Genomic DNA, 19,489 nt, shown 5'->3' on the forward strand with positions numbered 1-19,489 from the left:
GGCACGAGGCAAACAAAGGACCCTTAAGGAACAAGGCAACTTATTAACCTAAGAAAAACAAAAAATTATACAAGAACTGTAATAACTTAGTTCAGCAGTGAGTAATATTTATGTGGTCACAATACCGAAAATCCTAAATATTGATTTAACCAGAATTTAGACGATTGGATTCCCTGGTGGCTCAGATGGTAAAGAATCTGCCTGCAGTGGGGGAAACCTGGCTTGGGAAGATCCCCTAGAGGAGGAAATGGCAACCCACTCCAGTATTCTGGCCTGGAGAATTTCATGGACAGAGGAGCCTGGTAAACTGCAGTCCATGGGGTCACACAGAGTCAGACACAACTGAGCTACTAACACTTTCACTTCTTGATGAAGGAACGGGGGCAAAGTAGTGAGTAAAGAGATGACGTTTTAAAAGGATAAGTCAGGAAATAGCAGCACAAGCATTTTGTTAAAAAGCAGGAGGTAAAGACCAGATAAAACAGATGAAAGAGTCAATTTGGTTGTCCCTGAGTAGTGGAAATCAGGGATTGGAAGAGAGTCAGGGCTGTTATTTTCCATTAAAGTCTTGTAGGGCTCTTTTAAATTGTAAAATATATAAATTATAAAATGAATTTTTTTGGATAAAAAAATCAGGTTTATTATTTTTTATCTTAAAATTTTATTTATTTTTGGCTGCACTAGGTCTTCAGAAAGCTGCATGGACTTTCTCTAGTCTCAGCGAGTAGGGGCTGCTCTCCAGCTGTGGTGTGGTGGCTTCTCTTGTTGTGGAACATGGGGCTCTAGATCTTGGGCTTGGTAATTGTGGCTCATGGGTTTAGATGCCCTGTGGCATATGGAATCTTCTGGGATCAGGGATCAAACTCATGTCCCCTGCATTGGCAGGTAGATTCTTAACCACTGGACCACTAGGGAAGTCCAGGAATTAGATTTAAAAACAACATGAGTTCTTTCTTGTAACAACATAATGCGGCCATGTGAACCCTGTTTCTTACTCCTTGAGGAGAACATTGGATGCTCATGTTTGCATCTGTTCTGCTTGGAATGTGTTTATTACCTTCCTGTGACTTCTCTCATCCCAGAAGGGAAGGGCTTTCTGTTTCACTCCTAGTAAAATAGTAGACTTTTGTATTCCTGGGCTGTTACAGATTTCTCAGATGAAATCACAGATTACAAAATTATTTTCTTGAAAATATTTCAGATTTGTTTCTTTAGGTCACTGCATAAAAATCAATGCTGTCCTATAAAAGCTTTCAAAAAAATTATACTCACATTTTCTTAAGGAGAAAACCCCAGGTATTATATGACAGAAAGGCCCCTCGCTAGCAAAGAACAACCCTGGCTTTTGTATCTGTTACCGTTAAGCTTCGCTGTCAGAAAACATGAAACAGTGGCTTAGGGTAGAAATGCTTCTTCTCCAAGAATCTCCACCAATCATGTTTATCCCATTCTGGATTAACTTGTGTTGACAGCTTCTAGATAATTGAAAACATATCCTAAAATGACTCAAGTAAGTACTTTGTTCCATATTTTGAAGGCATGAAAAAATTAGCTAGCTTTAATTTCTGTGACCTATCTGCACTCTGCTGAAACACAGCTAAGAAGAAGCAATGGATATCCTTACTGTAAAGAGTCATAATCCATTATAGTCAGGTTGAGAGTGCGTGTGCGTTAAGGCATGTCCAACCCTTTGCGACTCCATGGAGCCCACCAGGCTCCTCTGTCCATGGAATTCTCCAGGCAAGAATGCTGGAGTGGGTTGCCGTGCCGTCCCCTAGGGGATCTTCCTGACCCAGGGATCGAACCCGAGTCTCTTGCATCTCTGGCATTGGCAGGCAGGTTCTTCACCACTAGTGCCACCTGGGAATCCCATGCAGATCAAGAAAGTATAACAAAGCAGACAGCTTGGGATGGGCGCTCTTACAAATCAACTTCTCTCTCCTGGGGTCAAGGAAAACTTCTCTCATGTCTTAGTAAAGCCCTGACTTACTCCAAGCAGCTTCCCTGGTGGCTCAGGCAGGTAACAAATCCCATGGACAGAGTAGCCTGACAGGCATAGTCCGTGGGGTGGGAAAAAGTCTGACACGACTGAAGCGACTTAGCATGCACAGCTTGCTCCAGAGAGACACTGTCAGGTTTTGGGTCACAGGGAACTTTGGAGTCTGTTTTCTCCAGCCTGATGTATGATGCTGTGCCAGCAGCTGGTATTTAACAAATACTTGTTGATTTGCAGAACAAATAATCAAATGGCATAGAAATTCCCCAAACTGTTCACAGATCTGAGACTGAAATGAAGATTGGAAACTGTTCCCCATCTCCATCCTAATGACCTTGAAGAGAGCAGTGAGCTCTCCTGAAGAGAGATCTTAGTTCCCTGCCCATGATTGAACCTGGGTAGCCTGGATGAAAACCAGGAGTTCTAACCACTAGATCACCCGGGGCTACAGGCTAGAAGCAAAGGGGTCTTCCATTTGAAAGCAGGAAGGTTTCAAGGAGGCAAAAACTGTAAAACCAGGTACAAATTATATTATTGGAGACACAGTACAAGGTATGGGAGAACACACAGAGAAGCAGTTTATTATTTAATAAAGAAGCTAGACAGAAATACATACCCAGAGAGGTGTGTGTGTGTTCTGAATGAGGAGCAGAGAAAAGAGGTGGTTTAAATCACTTCATAGTTCTTCCGGGTCTTTGTTTAAAAGTGAAAGTCGCTCAATTGTGTTCGACTCTTTGAGACCCCATGGACTATTCAGTCCACGGAATTCTCCAGGCCACAATACTGGAGTGGATAGCCATTCTCTTCTCCAGGGGTTCTTCCCAACCCAAGGATCGAACCCAGGTCTTCTGCTTTGCAGGCGGATTCTTTACCAGCTGAGCCACAAGGGAAGCCCAAGAATATTGGAGTGGGATAGCCTATCCCTTCTCCAGCTGATCTTCCCCACCCAGGAATCGAACCAGGGTCTCCTGCGTTTTCTTTACCCAGTGATCTATCAGGGAAGCCCGGGTCTTTGCTTGCCTTGGCCAATTGTCTCATTTCTTTGTTCATACCTGACCTGTTCTAGGACCCTCCCCAACATGCGTGTGCAACATTTTGCTAAGATGGAGTCCATTATTGCAGAGGCCTGTGGGTGTAAGCCCACACTTCTTACGGGGTGGTGCCCCCTTCCTTTTGACCCCCAAGGAACCTTCCTGCATGTGTGCAGACAGGGAAGTTTTCCTTGACCCCAGGAGTGGTCATCTTACCTCTTTACTTCTGCAGAGCTCAGTTTCTACCACTAGCTTTGTCCTTGGAGTGTCTGAGTGAAAACAAAGCTTCAGTTTTAATCCACTTGACAAACACCAGCTGTCCAACCAGGAGCCATCTACCTAACTAACTTTCACTGCACTTTTTTTGATACCTGGCCTCCAGCTGCCTGTGGGTTCAGACTCAGACGAATCAAAATGAAACAGTCCTGCCTGTGGAAGGTTCGCAGTCCTTCTGGAGGCAGAGAGCACACACCCCAGGCCCCGTAGATGCTGAGGGATCTCCCAAGAGAGCAGGGAGAACAGTAGATGAGTGGGCTCCCGGAGCAGAAAGAGGGAAGATAACGTCCCCCTGAGTGTGGACGTTGGTGGAGGATTGGGAGGCTGGTGGGTTCCTAGAAAGGTGCCGCTTGGCCCAGAATTTGGGATCGGGGTGGCAGTGGATAGTCTGAGACAGGAAGAAAGGATTCCAGGCAGGGGATGCACACATGATCTCATAGAGGTGGAAACAGAACGGGGCTGGTGTGTTCAAGGATGGGTAGATGTCAGAAGGGTGGGCTTCACACACTATTATTCTAAGGAGTTTGGACTTCATTCTCCAGGTATCAGGAAGCCATTCTTTCACCCTTTTATCCATTCAGCAGCTCATTTAGTCACCCTATGGTTTTTATTTTATTTATGTATGTATTTATTTGGCTATACCATGGCGGCCTGTAGAACATCCCCAACCAGGAGTCCCCTGTAATGTGGGAGTATGGAGTCTTAACCACTGGACCATCAGGGAAATCCTTTTTCTAAATTTTTAAATTTTTATTTTAAAATTATTTTGGCCATGCCATTTGGCCTGCAGGATCTTAGTTCCCCAACCAGGAATTGAACCCAGGCCCCTGTAGTGGAATCGTAGCATCCTAGCCACCAGATCATGAGGGAAGTCTCTCAACCTGTGGTTTTTAATGGGACAGCTTCAAACTTTAGAGGAAGGACCCAGGTGCCCTGAGGCCAGGATAGCCAGGTGTCCTCATTTGTCCTAGACCATTCTGACCGTACCTGTCATTCAGGACATCTCACGTGGTTTACTGTTGTGGATGTTTCATTGTTTTAAAAGGCATATTACTCCTAAGAGTTAAATCCAAGATGGGTTTGGTAGAGCTTCCCTTGGTGGTTCCATCTTCTGCCGAGATCTAGTCTAGAAGTACATATTACACATACGCAGTGTGCAGAACTCTCTCTTAAACATATGGTTAGATGAGAAAGACAAATAGTGAGAACTTGTCTCTTTTTTCCCAATACAACTAAGACCTCTCAAGGTCAGTATTCAGGACTCACAGTGATCACATGACATAGCTTCGACTTCAGCCACTATGTTCAGTCTTAGGTGGTGGAAGGAAGAGTATTTTATTCTTCAGCTCCCTGCAGTCATGTGGTCATGAGGCCACCAGGCTTCCAGTGGGCTAGTCCCATGGACAACATGGGGAGTATAGATTCATTGTCCATGAAATGTATGCTGGGAAACAGAGGCTGAGCTGTTCTGTTTAAAAGAGTCTGAGTGCTCTTGCTAGAATGGTTTTGTTATTTATTGCTTGGTATAAATCTACAGCTCTTTGTTTTATAAATCTTTATTGTTTGGTAGTGATTTTTTCTTTTATTGTCAGGTAGTGCTTTTTTATTTTGCAGTAAATCCTTTCAGGAACAAATATCCAAAAAGGAAGCTTGTGTTTAGTGAAAAATTAAGTAGTGAATTTCCAGTTCTCAAGAAAGGTGATGATGAATCGCCTAACTTGCTCAAATTTGTCATCATCTACAGTACTAGTGATGTCATGAGCCACAGGAAAAGCAGAAGAGGCACCAATGTGAAAACATGTGAGCAGTATGGAGTTTCCTTAAAAAACTAAAAGTAGAGCTACCATATAATCCTGGGTATATATGGGGAGAAACTGTAATTTGAAATGATGCATGCACCCCAGTGTTCATTGCAGCATTATTTACAATCGCCAAGGTATGGAAGCAACCTCAATGTCCATTGACAGGTGAATCAATAAAGGAGATGTGGTAAATATATAGTGAGATACTAGTGAACGTGAAGTCGCTTAGTCGTGTCTGACTCTTTGCAACCTCAGATCCTGTTGCTCTGGGTTCTGCCTTATTGCTTCTTCAAGTTTTTCCCACCAGAATTTTCCCTTGCGGACTAAGTCAAGTCTTCAGTCATAAGATCCATTTCTTTTCCCAGCTGGAGCAGTCCCATTGGCTGCTGACCCTCTTCTCACCTTCACTGCCCAGCCACAGATAAAGGCATTGTGGAGTCACGATGGTGGTGCCAGTTAGACTTTGCAGGAACCATTGAATTTACAGCACATACCTCAATGATGCCTACTGAATTCACTCACTTTCCTGATTGCTCCAAATTGTCTGTCACCTCTCTCACCATTCACACAGCCTGAGACTGTGCCCACTTCTTTGGTGGCCATGTTATAATGTTGATTTGTATAGAACTTAACAGGCACCAAAAAACAACAAAGACATGTCTCCAGTTGCCCAGTTGCCTGAGCTGCTTGGTCAGGACAACTGACTTATGTCAGGATAATTAACCCAAAGTGCGAAGCTGTACCCCAAGTCCCCCAAATCTCAGTGGCCTAGCACAACAAATGGTAATTTATTTTTTAAAAAAGTATTTTATTCAGGTATAGTTGATTTACAATGTTGTGTTCATTTCTGCTGTACAGCAAAGTGATTCAGTAATCCATATATATACATTCTCTTTCATATCCTTTTCCATTATGGTTTAAGTACAGGATATGGAATATAGTTTCCTATGCTATTCAGTTGCTCAGTCATGTCCGACTCTTTGCGACCCCATGGACTGCAGCACGCCAGGCCTCCCTGTCCATCACCAACTCCCCGATTTTACCCAAACTCATGTCGATTGAGTCGGTGATGCCATCCAACCATCTCATCCTCTGTTGTTACCTTCTTCTCCCACCTTCAATCTTTCCCAGCATCAGGGTCTTTCTAATGAGTCAGCTCTTCACTTCAGGTGGCCAAAGTATTGCAGTTTCAGCTTCAACATCAGTCCTTCCAACGAACCCTCAGGACTGATCTTCTTAAGGATGGACTGGTTGGATGTCCTTGCAGTCCAAGGGACTCTTAAGAGTCTTCTCCAACACCACAGTTCAAAAGCATCAATTCTTTGGTGCTCAGCTTTCTTCACAGTCCAACTCTCACATCCATACATGACCACTGGAAAAACCATAACCTTGACTAGACGGACCTTTGTTGGCAAAGTAATGTCTCTGCTTTTTAGTATGCTATCTAGGTTGGTCATAACTTTCCTTCCAAGGAGTAAGTGTCTTTTAATTTCATGACTGCAGTCACCATCTGCAGTGATTTTGGAGCCCAGAAAAATAAAGTTATCCACTGTTTCCCCATCTATTTGCCATGAAGTGATGGGACCAGATGCCAAGATGTTAGTTTTCTGAATGTTGAGCTTCAAGCCAACCTTTTCACTCTCCTCTTTCACTTTCATCAAGAGGCTTTTGAGTTCCTCTTCACTTTCTGCCATAAGGGTGGTGTCATCTGCATATCTGAGGTTATTGATATTTCTCCCGGCAATCTTGATTCCAGCTTGTACTTCATCCAGCCCAGCATTCCTCATGATGTACTCTGCATGTAAGTTAAATAAGCAGGGTGACAATATACAGGCTTGATGTACTCCTTTTCCTATTTGGAACCAGTCTTCTGTTCCATGTCCGGTTCTAACTGTTGCTTCCCGAGCAGCATACAGGTTTCTCAAGAGGCAGGTCAGGTGGTCTGGCATACCCATCTCTTTCAGAATTTTCCACAGTTTATTGTGATCCACACAGCCAAAGGCTTTGGCATAGTCAATGAAGCAGAAATAGATGTTTTTCTGGAACTCTCTTGTTTTTTCCATGATCCAGCCGATGTTGGCAGTTTGGTCTCTGGTGCCTCTGCCTTTTCTAAAACCAACTTGTTTTTCTTTCTGGCTTACTTTACTCTGTATAATCGGCTTTAGTTTCATCCACCTCATTAGAACTGATTCAAATATATTCTTTTTAATGGCTGAGTAATATTCCATTGTGTATATGTACCAAAGCTTTCTTATCCATTCGTCTGCAGGTGGACATCTAGGTTGCTTCCATGTCCTCGCTATTATAAACAGTGCTGCGATGAACATTGGAGTACATGTGACTCTTTCAATTCTGGTTTCCTCGGTGTGTATGCCCAGGAGTGAGATTGCTGGATCATATGGCAGTATACTAACGCATATATATGGAATTTAGAAGGATGGTAACGATAATCCTGTATGCAGGACAGCAAAAGAGACACAGGTGTATAGAACAGTCTTTTGGACTATGTGGGAGAGGTGAGGGTGGGATAATTTGGGAGAATGGCATTGAAACATGTATATTATCATATGTGAAACGAATCACCAGTCCAGGTTCAACGCGTGATACAGAATGCTCGGGGCTGGGGCATGGGGATGACCCAAAGGGAGGATAAGGGGAGGAGGGAAGTGGGAGGGGTGTTCAAGAAGGGGAACACATGTACACCCGGGGCAGATTCATGTCTACGTTTGGCAAAATTAGCCTCCAATAAAATAAATAAATAAATAAAACCAGCTTAAACATCTGAAAGTTCATGGTTCACATATTGCTGAAGCCTGACTTGGAGAATTTTGAGCATTACTCTACTGGTGTGTGAGATGACTGCAATTGTGCAGTAGTTTGAGCATTCTTTGGCATTGCCTTTCTTTGGGGTTGGAATGGAAACTGACCTTTTCCAGTCCTGTGGCCACTGCTGAGTTTTCCAAATTTGCTGGCATATTGAGTGCAGCACTTTCACAGCATAATCTTTTAGGATTTGAAATAGCTGGAATTCCATCACCTCCACTAGCTTTGTTTGTAGTGATGCTTCCTAAGGCCCACTTGACTTCACATTCCAGGACATCTGGCTCTAGGTGAGTGATCACACCATCGTGATTATCTTGGTCGTGAAGATCTTTTTTGTACAGTTCTGTGTATTCTTGCCACCTCTTCTTAATATCTTTTGCTTCTGTTAGGTGCATACCATTTCTGTTCTTTATTGAGCCCTTCTTTGCATGAAATGTTCCCTTGGTGTCTCTCATTTTCCTGAAGAGATCTCTTGTCTTTCCCATTCTATTGTTTTCCTCTATTTGTTTGCACTGATCACTGAGGAAGGCTTTCTTATCTCTCCTTGCTATTCTTTGGAACTCTGCATTCAAATGGGTATATCTTTCCTTTCCTCCTTTGCTTTTTCCTTTTCTTCTTTTCACAGCTATTTTTAAGGCCTCAGACAGCCATTTTGCTTTTTTGCATTTCTTTTCCATGGGGATGGTCTTGATTCCTGTATCCTGTACAGTGTCATGAACCTCTGTCCATAGTTCACCAGGCACTCTGTCTCTCAGATCTATTTCCTTAAATCTATTTCTCACTTCCACTGTATAATCGTAAGAGATTTGATTTAGGTCATACCTGAATGGTCTAGTGGTTTTCCCTACTTTCTTCAATTTAAGCCTGAATTTGCCAATAAGGAGTTCATGATCTTAGCCACAGTGAGCTCCTGGTCTTGTTTTTGCTGACGGTATAGAGCTTCTCCATCTTTGGCTGCAAAGAATATAATCTATCTGATTTTGTTGTTGACCGTCTGGTAATGTCCATGTGTATAGCCTTCTCTTGTGTTGTTGGAAGAGGGTGTTTGCTATGACCAGTGTGTTCTCTTGGCAGAACTCTATTAGCCTTTGCCCTGCTTCATTCTGTACTCCAAGGCCAAATTTGCCTATTACTTCAGGAGTTTCTTGACTTCCTACTTTTGCATTCCAGTCCCTATAATGAAAATGACATCTTTTTTGGGTATTAGTTCTAGAAGGTTTTGTATTTCTTCATAGAACCATTCAACTTCAGCTTCTTCAGCATTAGTGGCTGGGGCATAGGCTTGGATTACTGTGATATTGAATGGTTTGTCTTGAAGATGAACAGAGATCATTCTGCGTTTTTGAGATTGCATCCAAGTACTGCATTTCAGACTCTTTTGTTGACTATGATGGCTACTCCATTTCTTCTAAGGGATTCCTGCCCACAGTAGTAGATAAAATGGTCATCTGAGTTAAATTCACCCACTCCAGTCACTGATTCCTAAAACGTCGACGTTCACTCTTGCCATCTCCTGTTTGACCACTTCCAATTTGCCTTGATTCGTGGAGCTAATATTCCAGGTTCCTATGCAGTATTGCTCTTTACAGCATTGGACCTTGCTTCCATCACCAGTCACATTCACAACTGGGTATTGTTTTTGCTTTGGCTCCATCCCTTCATTCTTTCTGGAGTTGTTTCTCCACTGATCTCCAGTAGCATACTGGGAACCTACCAACCTGGGGAGTTCATCTTTCAGTGTCCTGTCTTTTTGCCTTTTCATACTGTTCATGGGGTTCTCAAGGCAAGAATACTGAAGTGTTTGCCATTCCCTTCTCCAGTGGATCACATTTTGTCAGAACTCTCCACCATGACCCATCCATCTTGGGTAGCCCTACATGGCATGGCTCATAGTTTCATTGAATTAGACAAGGCTGTGGTCCATGTGATTAGATTGGTAGTTTTCTGTGATTGTGTTTTTCAGTCTGTCTGCCCTCTGCTGGAGAAGGATAAGAGGCTCATGGAAGCTTCCTGATGGGAGAGACTGACCGATGGGGAAACTGGGTCTTGTTCTGATGGACAGGGCCATGCTCAGTAAATATTTAATCCAGTTTTCTGTTGGTGGGTGGAGCTGTGTTCCCACACCAGAGGCTAACCTAGACTTGCCTGTGAGTGTCCAGGAGTTTCCAGTGGAGGTGTGGGTTGGTGGTGGCCTGCTGCAGGGTTGGGGGCACTGAGTGTAGCATACACGCATGGGCTCTTTTGAAGGAGCTCACCGTTATCTTCATTACCTCCACCATAGTTTGGCCCCAAGTAAATAACAGATATGCTATACAGTAGGACCATGTTATTTATCCATTCTATTAGGAAGAGTTTGTATCTGCTAGCCCCTAACTCCCAATCCTTCCCTCCACCTTGGCAGCCTCCTCTATGTGTGTGTGTGCATGCTAAGAGGCTTCTGTCATGTCTGACTCTATGCGACTGTATGGACTGTAGGGTGCCAGGCTCCTCTGTCCATGGGACTTCCAGGCAAGAATACTGGAGTGGGTTGCCATTTCCTCCTCCAGGGGATTTTCCTGACCCAGAGATCGAACCTGCGTCTTTCACGTCCCCTGCATTGGCAGGTGGATTCTTTACCACTAGCGCCGTGTGTGAAGCACTTTATGTCTGTGAGTCTGAACAGATGGTGATTTCTTGCTTATGACACTCCAATGCTGTTGGATGACTGTCCTGGACGGCTCTTTTGAGCATTAACTCCTGTGTGACTCTGCCTTCTCCGAGAACCTTCCTGTTTCCTCCGTTGAGTTCCCTTCTTAGAGCCAAAAGAGAACTCTGAAAGGATTGGGCAGAGACATTTATGGCTAGGCCTCGACGTGGGTACCTGACTTCCCTCACTACATCCCATTGATCAGGACCCAGGCATCTGGCCTTACCTAACTGCAGTGCAGGCTGGGACATGTCAGCTCCTTGTGGGGCTGGGGAAAGGACTTGAGATCATAAGCACCTCCTCAGCCTCTACCTGTATCAGGCCAGAGGAAACATAGTCGGAAAGAAGTCAGGAGACCTGGCCTCTGCTGCTGACTTGCTGGGTGCCTCTAAGTCATCACAGCCACTCTGAGCAGTTTCTTCCTTTTCAGAAGCGTGCCACTGCCGCTTGCCTTGTACCTGTTTTTTGTTGATTTTTAGTCACCAAGTTGTGTCCGACTCTGTGCTACCTCATGGACTGTAGCCCACTAGACTCCTCTGTCCATGGGATTTCCCAGGCAAGAAGACTGGAGTGAGTTGCCATTTCCTCTTCCAGGGCATCTTCCTGACCCAGGGATTGAACTCACATCTCCTGCGTTGGTAGGATTCTTTACCACTGAGCCACCAAGGAAGCCCATTAGTTAATGTACATTGTTACATAAACTTAATGTGCTAGTTATAGGAGTTGTGGTCTGCACTGTTTTTTAAAAATTAAGATTATGAGTGTTTGGGGACTTCCCTGGTAGTCCTGTGACTGAGACTCCACACTTCTGATGCAGGGGGCCTGGCCTTGATCCCTGGTCAAGGAACTAGATCCCACATGTCGCAACTATGACCCAGCACAGCAAAATAAATAAATAAATAAAATTTCTTAAAGAAAAAAGGAGTATAAGGATCTCAGTTATTTATTCAATAGTTACTTTTTGAACTCCTGTAATAGCCAGGTATTGGACTAGCTGTGGACAAGCTCTGGTCTCTTGATTGTACATTCTGGTGAAGAGACAGATGAAAATCTATAAAGAAATAACATGGTTATGTGGATGACACGATCTAAAGCAACTAAGGGCTCAGGAGAGGCCCCTCTGCAAAGATGACACTTGAGCTGAGCGTTAAATGATGATGTAGGTAGAGGCAGATGTGTGAATATCAGGGAGGAGAGTGTGCAGCAGAGGGACCTGACTGTGCAAAGGCCCTGAGGTGGTGAACCAGCTTAGAGAGTTCTTTGAACAGCCAGATTGTTGACAGAGAAAGATGAGGCCGGAGAGATAGTCAGGGATATTATACGAGGCCTTTCCCTCTCTGCGCCTCAGTTTCCTTACCTGTAAACTGTAAAACTGAGCTAACATCACCTTCATGGGGTTGCTGTTATTAAATGGGTAAATATGAGTAAAGTGCTTAGAAAAATACCTGGCACCTAATACACACTACCCAGGTGTGTGACTGTAGGTACAGTGAGGATTCTATTCCTACCTCATGGGAAAGCTTTTGGACAGTTTTCAGAAGAGGAGTGTCATTCCATTTTGACTGGTTCTCATGGCCTGGGCTTGAGGTAGTTGGGGGTTTCCACCCTCCTTTAATCCCCAGACAAAAAAATTTCTTTTCTAAACATCACATGTTATTTCCATGAATCAAAATGTATGTTCTGGTTTCCAAATGCTTTTACAGTTCAATCTTTCAAAAGAGTATTTACATAGACACAGAATATATATGAATAAGATTTTGAAGCTTTGGATTTATCCCCCTCTTGAGGCATTGCCAAATATTTGTGCATAATTTGTACGTACGTTGCCCTGGATTACATTTGGGTATATAAATGAGTTGACAACAGAGCTGCTATGCCTCTTGAACTTTCCATAAATAAAATGTGGTCAGTGTTTTAGAACACGCTTTCCCCAAGGTCTGTTTGTGGAACAGGAGAATCTTAGATTAAAACAAGGACTTTTTTTTTTTTAATTAAGAGTATAATTGTTTTACAATGTTTTGTTAGTTTCTGCTGTACAACGAAGTGAATCAGCTATACATATACATATACGTATATATATAGATGTATACATATACACTTCAGCCTCCCTCCCACCCTACCATCCCACCCTTCTAGGTCATCACAGAGCACCAAGCTAAGCAACCTGTGCAAACCGTAATTCAAAAAGACACATGTAGAGTCCCTTGGACTGCAAGGAGATCCAACCAGTCCATTCTAAAGGAGATCGATCCTGGGTGTTCATTGGAAGGACTGATGCTAAAGCTGAAACTCCAAAACTTTGGCCACCTCCTGCGAAGTGTTGACTCACCGGAAAAAATTCTGATGCTGGGAGGGACTGGGGGTGGGAGGAGAAGGGGACGACAGAGAATGAGATGGCTGGATGGCATCACCGACTCTGTGGACATGAGTTTGAGTGAACTCCGGGAGTTGGTGATGGACAGGGAGGCCTGGCGTGCTGTGATTCATGGGGTCGCAGAGTCGGTCACGACTGAGCGACTGAACTGAACTGAACCCCAGTGTTCACACAGTTCGTTCCATTCATTCAGTTGCTAAGTTGTATCTGACTCTGCAACCCCATGGAGTACAGACTGCCAGGACATGGAGCCAGGACGTGTGTGTGCGCTAGTCACTCAGTCACGTCCAACTCTTTGCGACCCCATGGACTCTAGCCCTCCAGACTCCTCTGTCTAAGGGATTCTCCAGGAAAGAACACAGGAGTGGGTTGCCAGTTCCTGCTCCAGGAGCTTGGACAGGGAGGCAACCTAATGTCCATTGACAGATGAATGGATAAAGATATATAGTACATATGTGCGTGCATGCTCAGTCGTGTCTGACTCTTTGTCACCCCGTGTTCTGTAGCCCACCAGGCTCCTCTGCCCTTGGAATTCCCATACTGGAGTGGGTTGCCAGGGGATCTTCCTGACCCAGGGATCAAACCCATGTCTCCTGCAGCTCCTGCATCAGCAGGCAGATTCTTTACCACTGGGCCACCTGGGAAGCATGGTATTAGTCATAAAAAGGAATGAAAAACAAGGGCTTTTTAAAAAAAATCAGGCTTTAAAGCAGATTTTTTTTTTTTTTTTGCTTAAATTAGTAAATGGTGTTTTGGGGAAAGAAAAGCTGTAGATACAAAGGAGCATTCCCATTTCTGTGGAAATCTACTCCTCCACACAAAAGAAGCTGACTTCTATTTGCATTTGCTTATAGTTTCCTGAAAATGCAAACAACCAGCCTAGAATGCAATTCCCAGTTCATTTTCTGGCAGCAGCCCTGGCATTGGCATTGAGCGACTTGGCACCCTTGCCTGTGACCATGAGGACATCCCAGGCGCTGCGGGGTGAGCTGAGGTCATTGTTGCAGCGCCAGGCTTTGGCCCACGAAGGATTCAGCTGCTGATAGGGAAAAACACGAATACAGACTTATTTTTCTACAGGCAGATAGTGTATCCCCTGGTCAATTTGATCTCACAAATCAGTGGCCTTGTCTAATATGTTACCCCAAGAAAGTGTCTTAATTGAGTTTCTGCATTGTGTTAGCATTTACAGGAGATTTGAAAGATAAAGTTTCCCTGAGGATATGTCTTCTTCTTTTTTTTTTTTAAAGAATGACCTAGAAAAGAGAGAGGCCTTCTAGAGTTTTGCTGCTGGATGGGGTATGAGATGTTAAAACTCAAAGAGGCAGAGCCACCCAAGAGGTACCTTGTCCAGGATTTGTGCAAAGAACCTAATGTCCATTTAGCTCTTGATGGATTCATTCATTTAGTAAATCTTTATGATACAACTACATTTGGGGCCATGGGCTGTCCAGAAGCTGGGAATGCAACAGTGAAAAGGCATGGGGATCCTTACCTTCTAGAACTCCATCTTTCAGGGAAAACAGACAGGGGCCAAGTAAGTGGGCTGAGCCTTCCAGGGCTCGGAGACCTGAGGGCCAGAATGTTAACTGGGCAGAGCCCATCTTAAGAGGAGGACATGGGAGGGGTCTGGATGCACCTCCAGAAAGAGGTGATCTTGAAGCTGAGACCCTGAGTAAGAGAAGGGCAGAAGTGGAAAAGTGCTCTAGGCAGAAGAAATAGCTTACCAAGTCCCTGTTGTTTCAATTTCTCCCACTTCTCTTCTTCCTCACCCTTGAGAAAATTCAAGGATGCCCAGGTTGGAAAGTGATATGTACAACATTATCCCACTTTCACTCATTTCTAAAACAGACATAAGAACACAGTTATGGATTTTGCATGGATACATATACGGGTATATTAATTTAGCTTTTTGAATAGCACAGACGGAAACTCACTAAATTTATGAGTGTTTGCTTCTGAGAAAGGCAGGGGAATGAGGCTGTACGTGAGGCCAAAAAAAAGCTATTTTATCCGAAATTATTTATTTACTTTATTGAAGGTGACTTTAAAGAATGTTAACAATTATCAATTCTGGCTTGTTGATATCCAGGTGTATATTACTTTATGTATCTTTCAATATGTTTTTATACTCCTAACAAAGAAAAACCAAGGGTACAGACTATAGATTCTTGAAGTGGAAGGTCATCTTCAGAGAAGATGCTTTCCAAAATCCTTTAGAATGATAATCCAGGAACTCTTAGCAGAGTTCACATCACAGGGCATCAATCTTGGTTCCTCATATAATGATGAACAGTGTTGTGCTATAGTGAAGGGTCCACTTGGCGTCCATCCCACTTGCAACAAAATTTCTCTTGGCCTTCAGTGCGAGATGGCATTTATCTAGTTCCAGGAGACCCACGGTGAATACTGATCTCCCCTGAAATCTTCCCTCCAAAGAATTTTTGTTAGGGATGTTGGATTTTGTGTTCAGAGTTACACGATGTAACCCATTTTCTATTACCAACATATTTGTGTCTCATTCTCAGAGAAGCTTCAACTTTTCATTGCATCCAGACCAAGTAAAGAACGTTGGAGAAGAAATTATGTATCCCATAGGGAATGAATTTCCAAAGCTTGGGTTCCATTTCAACAGCCTCACTCCAGTCATACCATTTTCTCAGTGACAGAGAACTGAGAAATTACCAATGAAACAAGACTATCATGTCCTGTGTCCCTCCATGTTGCAGTCATCGGAAGACTTCAGGACAGCCTTCCTCATTTCTTATAAACTTGAGGCCCTGGCTGATGGTCACTGTTTTCAGCACCAATCTTGTCATTATTCAGTCATTTCAATATTTGTGTGGATGATCCCTCTGGATCTTTTATCTCCTCTCCTCCATCGCTTCTTGGTCACCCACATCCATTGTCATTATCCTTGCCTCCACCACAGTCTACAGACTATTTTCTTGGGCTCCAAAATTACTGCAGATGATATTAAAAGACGCTTGCTCCTAGGAAGAAAAGGTGTGACTAACTTAGATAGCATATTAAAAAGCAGAGACATTACTTTGGCAACAAAGATCTGTCTAGTCAAAGCTATGGTTTTCCCAGTGGTCACGTATGAATGTGAGACTTGGACCATAAAGAAGGCTGAGCACCAAAGAATTGATGCTTTTGAACTGTGGTGTTGGAGAAGACTCTTGAGAGTGCCTTGGACAGCAAGGTAATCAAACCAGTCAGTACTAAAGGAAATCAGTCCTGAATATGCATTGGAAGGACTGATGCTGAAGCTGAAGTTCCAACACTTTGGCCAACTGATACAAAGAGCCAACTCATTAGAAAGACCGAAATGCTGGGAAAGATTGAAGGCAGGAGGAGAAGGGGACAACAGAGGATGAGATGGTTGGATGGCTTCACCAACTCAATGGATATGAGTCTGAGCAAGCTCTGGGAGATGGTAAAGGACAGGGAAGCCTGGTGTGCTGCATCCCATGGGGTCGCAAAGAGTTTGACACGACTGAGCCACTGAACAACAGCTGTCCTCACCTCACTGAGTCCTGACTTCTGTCCTTATAACCCAGCGTGGATTCTGTAGTCCACCATTGTGGTCATTCCCCTGCCTATGTCCTCTCTCCCTTCGTCATCCTAACTTGGCAAATCTCCCTCCACCTCCCCAACCTCCCCCGACAACACTGCTTAAATTCACCTCTGCCTACTCTGGACCTCCACCTAGGGAGCTGAACAGGCTGGGGAGAAGGAGAATACAACCATGCAGGGGACTCACTTTTTTCCCTTTAAACGAGATATAGTTTATATACAAGATTATGTAAGTTATAGGAATACAACATAGTGATTCACTACTTTTCAAGGTTACACTCCATTTATAGTTATTAACATTATAAATTATTGACTATATTCACTGGGTCGTACACTATATCCTTGTAGCTTGTTTATTTTGTGAAAGTGAAAGTCACTTAGTCATGTCCGACTCTTTGCGACCCCATGGACTATGAAGTTCAGGGAATTCTCCAGGCCAGAATAGTGGAGTGGGTAGCCTTTCCCTTCTCCAGGGGATCTTCCCAACCCGGCGATCTAACCCAGGTCTTGTTTATTTTGTACATAATAGCTTTTACCCCCTGCTCTGCTCCCTTTCCTCCCTGCCCTCTCCCCACTGATTTGTTCTCTGTATCTGTTAACCTGTTTCTTTTTTTATATTCACCAGTTTGTTGTACTTTATAGATTCCACACTTAAGTGATATCATACAGTATTTGTCTTTCTCTGTCTAAATTATTTCACTTAGCCTAATACTCTCCAAGTCCATCCTGTGCTGAGCTTAGTTGCTCAGTCGTGTCTGACTCTTTGTGACCCCATGGACTGTAGCCTCCCAGGCCTCTGTCCATGGGGATTCTTCGGGCAAGAATAGTGGAGTGGGTTGCTGTGCCCTCCTCCAGGGGATCTTCCCAACACAGGGATTGCATTGCAGGAGGATTCTTTACCTTCTGAGCCAGCAAGGAATCCCAGAGTCCAAGTCCATCCGTGTTGTTGCAGATGACAAAATTGCATTCTTTTATGGCTAATATTTCATTGTATATATGTACCACATCTTTATCCATTCATCTGTTGACGAACACGTAGGCTGCTTCAATATCTTGACTTTTGTAAATAATGCTGTTATGAACACTGGGGTGCAGGTGTCTTTGAATTCCTGTTTTTGTTTTTCTCAAATATGTACCCAGGAGTGGGATTGCTGGATCTTACGGTAGAGAGGACTCACTTTTAATTCATTACTTCCAGTGGACCCTCAGCACTCATGGTAGCCCTGTTACACTTCCCTAATCTGTTACACACCTATCCATCTGTTCTCAGACTCCCAGTAGCTCCTCCCATATCCACTCTTTTGCTGCTGCTGACCTCATTCTCTATTTCACTGAGAAAAGCAAAGTGATCAAAAGAAAAGTTTCACATGCCACCACAGCCTCGTGTACCAGCCTACCTGCACCTGCCTGCCTTCCTCTCACTGGGCAGACCATCCATGCTCCATCGGTGTCTTAGATCAGCTCTCCCCTGGCCTGCTAGTGGCATTGCTCAAGCAATTCTCCCTCTCTTTTACTTCATCAGTTTTGCCCTCTCTACAGGATTATTCCCACTGGCAAGCAAACATGCCTTAATTCAGCCCATTTAAAAATCCTGTCTTGACCACACATCCCCTTCTAGTTACAGCCTTTTTACTCTGTTCATCTTTCCAGCTCAAATCCTTGAAAGACTTGTCTGTATTCATTTTCACCAGTTCCTCTCACTCCATTTTCTCTCGATCCTTCTCTTCTCAGGCTTCATCCCTACTGCTCCAGCAAAACAGCCATGTCAGAGTCACCAGTGACCTCTGGTTGCTAAACCCAGCGGTCACAGCTCAGCCGTCATCTTACTGACTAAACAGCAGCGCCTGATTCAGCCAATCAGTCTTTCCTGCTTGACACACTCTCTTCGTCTGGCTTCTGGGCACCACATCCTTCTTCTGGTTGCCTCCTGCTTGCTGACTCAGTCCCTTTGGTGGTTTGGCTTCATCTTGGAGACACGATGACATTGGAATGCCCCAGGACTCCATGCTCAGACCTTTTTCCTTTTTCGTCTACACTCACTCTGTGGGTAGATGAGTGCCATAACTTTGAATTGCCCTCCACAGAGTTTATACATTTACGCAAATAGTCATTATTCATTCAAGGACAATCCAAATTAATTTAGTTCCGAATGTTTTTCTTAACTGGGAATTTTTCAGTGATTCATGGAGAGCTTGCCTATAGTCAAGGTAGCAGATGTGGCATCACACTGTGATAATTTTCTGATCGTGGGATAAAGAGAGGTTGTATGCAACAAAACAAAATAAAAAAACCGAGGACATTCTGCAACAAATATCTCAGTGAGAATGTTTAAAAGTTAAATTGTGTTTTCTGCTATCAGCTTCTTAGACTGTGGCTTTAGAGCTTCTGATGTTCATACTTAATATAAGCCTCCAGCAATTAGAATACAACAATGGTAAAGCTAAAATATCCCCCTTCTTGTGATTATTGGGTTATAGTTTCTCCATTGGGTGTTATGTGTTTGATTTAAAAAGGCAAATAGCACAGACACACTTCTTATTATAGGAAAAAAAATTTTCATGTCACTTACCAGTATGGGGAGCTTAGCAACATGGACAAGCCACATTTATGTGATGGCATCTGTTGATCCTTAAGTCTGAGATGGTTAATTAAGATGAAGTGAACAGTGTTGCTTATGGATCTTTGTTGTTTTTTAATCTTTGTCATCTGTAGGTTTTTACAGAATGAAATTCTTATGCTATCAAGTGTGAAACAAATCTGATCAAGACTTTATGACTAAACAGCTTGTATGAAGAAATTAAAAGATAGTGTGAAATAAATGAGGCTTTTGTAAGAATCCTGCCAAATGCTTTTGTAGCCATTTTTCTCTACCTAGTCAGGGAACAAGGAGGGAGGAGGAAATTATGGTGAAAAAAGTCTTAT

The 19,489-nt window shown here is 43.5% G+C and overlaps 1 protein-coding gene across 1 annotated transcript in view; it reads left to right on the forward strand.

Annotated features, from left to right (window-relative positions):
* Nucleotides 1-19,489, forward strand: part of PCOLCE2 (procollagen C-endopeptidase enhancer 2) — a 90,770-nt gene that overhangs the window by 38,878 nt on the left and 32,403 nt on the right. The gene's annotated exons all lie outside the window — the stretch shown is intronic.

Source organism: Moschus berezovskii, chromosome 1 (assembly GCF_049115385.1).
Source record: "Moschus berezovskii isolate FMDL1 chromosome 1, NW_MosBer_1.0, whole genome shotgun sequence".
NCBI classification, from domain to species: Eukaryota; Metazoa; Chordata; class Mammalia; order Artiodactyla; family Moschidae; genus Moschus; species Moschus berezovskii.